The 8465-nt window shown below is 35.3% G+C and overlaps 1 protein-coding gene across 3 annotated transcripts in view; it reads left to right on the forward strand.

The window, feature by feature from the left end:
- Positions 1 to 8465, forward strand: part of LOC106467456 (solute carrier organic anion transporter family member 3A1-like) — a 159373-nt gene that overhangs the window by 48796 nt on the left and 102112 nt on the right. Inside the window, exon 1 of one of the 3 annotated variants that reach the window (XM_013927807.2) lies at positions 7831 to 8181. The exons of the other annotated variants lie outside the window; for them this stretch is intronic. The gene's annotated coding sequence lies outside the window, so the exon portion shown is untranslated. Of the gene's footprint in view, positions 1 to 7830; positions 8182 to 8465 lie in introns of those variants that run through there. 3 annotated transcript variants of the gene reach the window in all.

Consider the following 8465-nt stretch of genomic DNA (forward strand, 5'->3'; position numbering starts at 1 on the left):
CAAAGCTACACGAGGGCTATCTGTGCTAGCCGTCCCTAATTTAGCAGTGAAAGATTAGAGGAAAGGCAGCTAATCATCATCACCCACCGCCAACTCTTGGGCTACTTTTTAACCAACGAATAGTGGGATTGACCGTCATATTATAACGCCCCCACGGCTGTAGGGGCGAGCATGTTTGGTGGGAACGGGGATTCGAACCCGCGACTTGCAGATTGCGAGTCGAGCGTCCTAACCACCCTACATATATGGAGACGTACACCAATTATAATTTATAAAGTCTACTTTTAATTTATATTTTTCTTATATATATATATTTTGTCCCTTAGTTGGTCAGCAGTAAGTTTACGGACTCACAACACTACAATCCGGGGTTCGATTCCTCGCAGTGAATATAATGCAGATAGCCCATTTTATAGCTTTGCAGAAAGGAAACTCTATTTTTCTTATATGTTTTTTCTAAAGATTCCTAAAAAATATTAAAGACTCCAAGTGTCCTTTTCTTCCTCATTTGACCTTATTCCTATCTAGTTCTGGAGTTAGTGGCTCGGGCATTTTGTATTAGGGGAAAATGTGTACATTCGGGTGGCTGGCCTTGACAGCAGCCCTAAAGGGCGATTATGTTCGGTGGCAGGGATTCGAACTCTCGACTCTCAGATTGCAAGTCGAGCGTCTTAACCACCAGGCCCTCTAAGTGCCCTCTCTGGTGGACGTTTAAGTAAACCTATTGGCAGCATAAAAAAATGTATATATATATATATATATATATACATGATATATGTTTATATTTCAGTATATATATATATATGATTTTTTTTTTCTCGTGGCCAAGTCGACAGCTTTACAGGTCATACACATCCAAAGTTTTAAAGCGCGTTTGCAACAATAGTGATTTGTTGTCGTTGCGTCTGCCTACTATAATATCACGAAGCTTTTCAACAATCGTATTTTTTTAGGGTCGCTCGTAGTTGAGGTAAGCATAACCTACTTTGTTATTGAATTATTAAGTACGGTGCATTACTTTTTTTGCTGTCAGGAGTATTTGAATGAGAGCCATTTTATGGTTTGTTTGTGATTAAGCACAAAGCTACACAATAGGCTATCTGTGCTCTGCCAACCACGGGTATCGAAACCCAGATTCTAGCGTTCAAAATCATTCCTAACAACCTTTCATAGGGCAACATCCGTATGTATATAATCTAGGAAATATCTGAAGTGTGCCCCGGTGAGCCAGAGTGAGCTAAAATCATGGGATCGATCCCTATGGTAACCACAGCACAGGTAGTCTACGGTGAAGCTTTGTGCTTTACAACAAACAAATAATATAAAAATTCCCTTGAACGTTTGATTGAATATAAAGTATCAATTAACCTTTGGAAAACTTGTACAATTGCTCATATTGAGCAAATATGTATTTAAATATAAGTATAAATAAAGGAATAACATTACTAAAACCTCAGAGATTTCGTTTAGTTTAACTAGCAATTCGTTGTACAACGTTAATAAATCTTTTCAAAGAAAAAAAAACAACAAAAACATATGCATAGGCAGAAATAACTTTCTGGGAGTTCGCACCACTCTATTTAATAGTTATTTATAATAACACCGTGCTATGTCTGAACATTTGGGTTTTACAGGCACAACAACAACAACAACAAAAAAACTTTCCTGAAACGTGCTGAACCCTAAGATATTTCTCCACACTGTGGTTGGCTGGAAAACAATGACGTCATTGTGAACCTGCTACATTGGTGTGGGAGTGGTAGCACAACATCATGATGAAACTAAGATGAGTGACATAATGATGGTAGGTGCCACCGCATTTTGGGTAAATAAACAAATATATATATTTATATATTATTTAGTTTCTGCTGGTGTGATGGCAATACTGACAGACTGTCATTCCACAACGTCACATATTACTGGCCACGTGAAACTAGTCGTAAACATTATCAGTTACACCTGTACATCACTTTGAAGTGTTTATAGACTGTCATCTTTGATGTTGCATCATATTCTTCCAAATGACATGAACAAGGTTATCCCCATACTTCACAACAATTCTTCTGTATTTAGTCTAACTTTCTTGAGAACGTTTTAAAATGCCCACAAGAGTGATGAAATAAGACTTCTTTCTACATACAGCCAGAGGGTGAAAATGTCTTAACTCTACACAAAGACAAGGTGTTATCATCAGGGTTCTAACTTATGCAAAGTCAGTTTTCTTGCCGTAAGACAGTTCGGGTCATTATAGAAACTTATCGGCGGTGACCTAGTTTGAGTTAGGTGTAGTCAGCCGGCTCTGATTCGTAAGTTATACAAGTCTGAGAGGATAACGGGTTTTGGTGTGATCTAACAAGAGAAAAAACTTTACATGATTGAACTTTCTGAAAAGCGGCATAATTACAGGCTTCACGTTTCCAGTATAACATGAACCCAAATCACTTAGTTTTCATAACATTTTTAAATCGTCTTCTTTGTTAACCGTGTTTACTATTAATAGACATTATGCCGTGTTTTTTTTTTTTTAATATGAAATTGATTTGTTACTCATAAGCACGTGACTTGAAAAAGACAATAATCAGAAGGACGGAAAGTTACGCTTTCGTCTCTTCTTTAATGTCTGTTTATAAGATAATTATGTAACTCAATCAACTTTTAACCACAGCTATGCCACCGTCGTATTTTTTCTAATCCTTGAGTCACGGTATATTATTATTAGTCCCTGATTATTTGAAAGGAAATAATAAAGGATATAGCATCAATGCAACTTTTTAAAAGAGTTACTGCCGTGCAATTGTTTTTAGTTAAATATAAAACCAGATTTGTGGGTTAACTAGTTAATTACTGTATTTAAACAGACCGTAGACCTAAAAAAGCTGCAGTTATATACCTTCTCTTGCCCAATAAAGGTATTCTTTAAGAACAGGTATTGTTCACCTGATTTATCGCACCTCATTTTGGTTATATGTATAGATTTCGGTGTTATAAGGTTTAACACATAAACAGTCTTGATGAATCAAGTCTTATAAATATGATATAGTTTAACACATAAACAGTCTTGATGGATCAAATCTTATAAGTACAATCATGTGTTAAACATAAATAGTCTTGACGGATCAAGTCTTATAAATACAATCACGTGTTACACATTAACAGTCTTGATGGATCAAGACTTATAAGTACAATCATAAATAGTCTTGATGGACCAAGTCCTATAGATACAATCATGTGTCAAACATTGAAATTTGACGGATTTGATAAAGCAGTTGGCCATATTAAGTCGTTGAAAAGGGGGAAAAATGTTTTCTTATTTCTTAGTAGAAGCTATGTGAACTTTTTTTATCAAACATAAATTTAGAATTGGAGATAACTGCTGGAGTGTAAAAGTAGAAATTCCATGCATATGATAAAATAAACATATTTTTCCATTTTAATATGAACCGTAATATTCGTCCAGCATTATCTCACATCAAAATATTTTCATCGCGCAAAAAAAATATGTATTTACTGTCATTATTATTTGCAAACTAAATGAATATGTTTACACGTATGGAGGACCCTGTACAAGTAACTACCGCTGATCTCTGTATAAAGAGACCGAATGTTGTGCAGATGGAGCTGGTGTAGGAGGTCAAGGGCTACGGTTAGTTAAGTGACAATACTGGAATTATGAGATAAACAACATCAATTTCAAAAAGAAGCGCCCCCTTGAATATTTATAAATATTGTTTGTTTTTTGTTGTTGTTTTTGAAGTTAAGCACAAAGCTACACAATGGGCTATCTGTGCTCTGCCCACCACGGGTATCGAAACCTGGATTCTAGCGTTGTAAGTCCGCAGACATACCGCTGTGCTACTGGGGGCTATATATACTGATCACGTATTATACAGAGGGTTGGTAACGTTATATAAAAACGATTATGAATATTAAAATAATTAAGTCACGTGGCAACCACAGCCGGTACAAAGCCGTGGTGGAACGGAATGTATTAGAACTACATTTTGACCATTGTTAGGCATAGCGTAGGAAGTTTGGGGGGTATGTAACAGCTTTTTCCGCAACTCACATAATTGTGAAATCTACTGATTTTATTCTTAACTGTTTGTTTAGATGTTGAAAACATGTTGTTGAGGTTCTGTCTGTGTTTTTGTGCTTTAATTCTGAATTTAAATTTTTTTTTGTGATTGTCACTATTGTTGATCATACCTTAAATGCTTGTTTGTTTTAGTGCAAAGCTACATAATAGTATATCTGTTCTCTGTCTACCACAGGGAATCGAACTCCGGATTTTAGCGTTCTAGGTCTGTAAACTTACTGTTGACCCACTGGGGATATCTTAAATGCGACAAAACATTAAACTGTAACAATCTGGGGAAAAAATGTGCCATTTACATAACTTAAGAAACTCCTTATGTTTGTAAAATTTTACGTGAACCTTTTCAAAATGATGAAAATAGTTTACACGTACAATTCTATGTGTATTTGATAATATTTTTACCAGAGATTTACCACTAGAAAACCGTAGATTACAAGATATTGTAGTACAAGACTTGTTTAAGTATGTAAAGTCAAATTTTGTTAAAAGTTGAAAGCTATGAACGAAAAATAAGATAGTGTACGTTTAGAGTCAATCCTTGCGATGGCAATGCCTAATGAATCATAATTTCGAAAGAAAAAAAACACGTCAATAACCAAGTAGATTTTTATCAAAATACGCATGAATGCATAAAATAAACATGAATCGGTTGATGAAATTTACTGTTAGAATTTAAAAAAACGTTATGTTAAACTCATAACTCTCATCTCCTATAAAAACGTCATGTTAAACTAATTACTCTCATCTCCTATAAAAAGGTCATGTTAAACTAATGACTCTCATCTCCTATAAAAAGGTCCTGTTAAACTAATGACTCTCATCTCCTATAAAAACGTCATGTTAAACTAATGACTCTCATCTCCTATAAAAACGTCATGTTAAGCTAATGACTCTCATCTCCTATAAAAACGTCATGTTAAACTAATGACTCTCATCTCCTATAAAAACGTCATGTTAAGCTAATGACTCTCATCTCCTATAAAAACGACATGTTAAGCTAATGACTCTCATCTCCTATAAAAACGTTATATTAAACTAATGATTCTCATCTCATATGGTCATTAAATATGTTAAGAGCTGACTTATAAGTTGACAATAACCCCACAAAAGCTTAAAACTAAAACCTATGCCTTCTAAAGACAATCGTATTATAAGCTTTCTTTTTCACAGTTCGAAACGATGTTCTTGAACACGTGAATCATTATCATAAGAAATGAATTAGAAATTACCTCTTTTTTAGATATACATTAAAAAGAAATGATGGTCAGTTTTGTGACAGTCAGTATAACAGGTTGTGGTCTCGTCTGGACAGTTTGTCTTCTTTCTATACAATATAGAGCTAGTTTAGTTCAAGGGTTAGTGCTTAGGGTTTATCAGAGCATCTGGAAAGCAAGTTACAGCTGAATGCTTACCCATTGAATCTCATTAATAAAGGTATTAAGTTTACTTAAATAAAGTAATCAACTCTGAAGTATTCGATGACGAGGAACCCACTCTGAGACTGATAATGGTTGGAGACGGCTTGAATGGGTAATGAAGAAAAACTTTAATATAAGTTTAACACAACAGCAAATGTACAACGTTTCGACAAGGTTTTGACATCACAGGCTGTCTCCAACTCTGAAGTATCATCTTGCAGTGGGCCGAAATAAGATTTTATTTAACATTACGTACGTAGGATATTAAAGTTTTTGGTGTATTAAGTCGACCCCAATTTACAACTGGAAACTCTGTTTAAACTGAAATTTTGTATCAAGAATTTAGTTATTGTAAAGGATCAGATACCCAAACCATAAGTGTCAGATGTAGTACTGTTAGAAATCGGGTTTCGATTCCCGTAGTGACCACATGTTGGAATGGCCGGTGGTGTAATTTTGCGCTTAACAACAATCACGCCAAAAACAAACAAATAGGTGTGGTATATGAGTATGAATTTGACAAGTATAACTTGACCCACATAAACAGTGTGAAATCCCCCCCCCCCCAAAAAAAAAAGAGATTAAAGGAGCATATTAGATTATATAAGTTCCAGTGCGTTGAGGGCAGTTCAGAATCGTTGTCCGATATCTAAGAATCAAAAACACTACCTTGATCCAATCAAAGAGACCACAGCTGAACGAGAACAAGACATTATTGTCTGTATTAATTAAAATGTGACTATAATTTATTTAATTTAGTGCGTAGAAGATGTTCTGAATATTAGGATAAGGCTAGCGTATTTTAGTTTGTATAAAAACTTACAGCATAATACTATGCATTAATATTTATTTCCGATGAAATTAAGCTAATCCACTTAGAGCGAAACTTAGCTGGCTAAATATACTTTTACTACGTTTTTACTTATAAAAATTAGAATTCATTGTTTCATCAGTTAACGATATTTTAAGTTAGTTTTTAGTTCGTAGAAGACATAGCGTGATATGATTAAATTAGATTCTTAGCTTGAAGAAGTTTTACAGGATAATAGCAGGAAGCTTGTTTCTTAGTTGGGGAGGACGTACTTGTTAATAACATGAAGCTAGTTTCATAAATCCTGCACTAAACGTACAGGACTGTAGTTTAAAAGAACGTACAGATTAGCAGCACAGAGTTAGTTTCTTAGTTGGGGAGAACGTACAGGGCTGTAGCATGAAGCTAGTTTCATAGTAGGAGCGGATTGACAGGGCTGTAGCATCAAGTTAGTTTCATAGTAGGAGATGATTGACAGGGCTGTAGCATGAAGCTAGTTTCATAGTAGGAAAGGATTTGCAGGGCTGTAGCATGAAGCTAGTTTCATAGTAGGAGCGGATTGACAGGGCTGTAGCGCGAAACTAGTTTCATAGTAGGAGAAGGTGTACAGGATAGTTGCTTTAACTAAACCAACTTAAGCTCCTTCTCTCAAGTATACCTGTGTTTATTCTGTATTGTTCAGATATAAATTGGATTTTCTTATGAGAGCACCAATGATGTGGACATTCCAATTTCTTACCGAGGTAAAGATTTAAAACGAATGATTGGGAGGAAAGAATGGGATCTTCACACGATATACAACTGGAAGGAAATCAAAACCATTGCATTCTGGTTAACTGATCGACGATTTTAAAGTTTCGAACTTATATTTTGATTTTGAAATTATTTTAAACGTGCATAAAATAGGATTATATTGTAATTAGAAGCTTCTGAAGAAAATTTTTAAAACGCTTCATTCTATTCAATGTGTACAGAATCTTCGAGTATTATGAAATCCAGAGTAGAATCTGTTTACTAGTTTATATATATATAGTTATGACGAAACTTCTTTCTGCGTGACTTTTCACCATATAACAATGGTTTATCATGAATTATAATTACATTACTTACATTATCATGTCTGGATGATGATGGATAAGCTACTTTGTAGTAAATTTTTTTAAGGGAGAGATACAAGAAATGTTTGAACGTATGCCAACTGGAAGTCTCTCAAGTAGAGTGACTTGTGCTGTTTCTTATACACATACACAAAAATGCATATATGTATATGAAAGAGGGCCTCTCCGTTTAGTTCCAACTACAAAAATCAGTGTGTTGTGTGATGATGTACCCCCCCTGGTTGGGATGAGACAAACTTCAAGGTTTATTGGTTTTTATGTCATTATAACTCTCATTTAAATATTTCATTAACTAGTTCCAAACGGGATGGATCCTTTCGTAGACCAATAACATACAGTAGCATCAGCACATGTTGATATTTACTTGTCAAGCTCCTAATAATCACGTAGTGTTTTTCTCTGCCCGTGCTCACGCGACTTGCACGCATACTTCCCGCCAGGAGTTGCGTAGAACCTCAGGGGGGGTTTCGTTGAATTCGCCCAGACGCACCACCTGTGCGTTAATCTTCTTAGGAAGCCAATCAAGCAGTCAGCTTGAGCTTCTGACGGTCATTCTGCAGCAAAGTTCCAGAGCTTGCGAGATCTGTTCGCTAGCTCTCCCTAATAGTATCCGAGTCGGAGATTCGAAGCATTCTGGCCGAGAATTCAGTGTTTGAAACTGAATATATTTGTGTTCGGTATCTACGTACGAAAGAAACAACTGTTACCTGTGAACATTAACTACTTATTCTGATAAGGGTAAGTGTAAATCAAAGTGTAAGACGATTTTGGCACACTTCTTTGGTTTCGGTAAAGGTAATACTAATTAGAGTTCCTTTCTCTGTTATGTTTATCATTCCAGTACAATATTCTTTAAATATGTTTAAAAATAGTTTTAAAGTACTTATCTTGTCGAACGATCTTAATTGGTCGAGTTTTACAGATAGGCAGGTAAACGGGGAACTCTTAAGTGACTCTGTCTTTTCTTTTATGAGATGGGGGATTTTGTTTGTTGTTTTTGAATTTCGCGCAAAGCTACACGA

The sequence above is a fragment of the Limulus polyphemus genome, unplaced genomic scaffold (assembly GCF_000517525.1).
Source record: "Limulus polyphemus unplaced genomic scaffold, Limulus_polyphemus-2.1.2 Scaffold2620, whole genome shotgun sequence".
Lineage (NCBI taxonomy): Eukaryota > Metazoa > Arthropoda > Merostomata > Xiphosura > Limulidae > Limulus > Limulus polyphemus.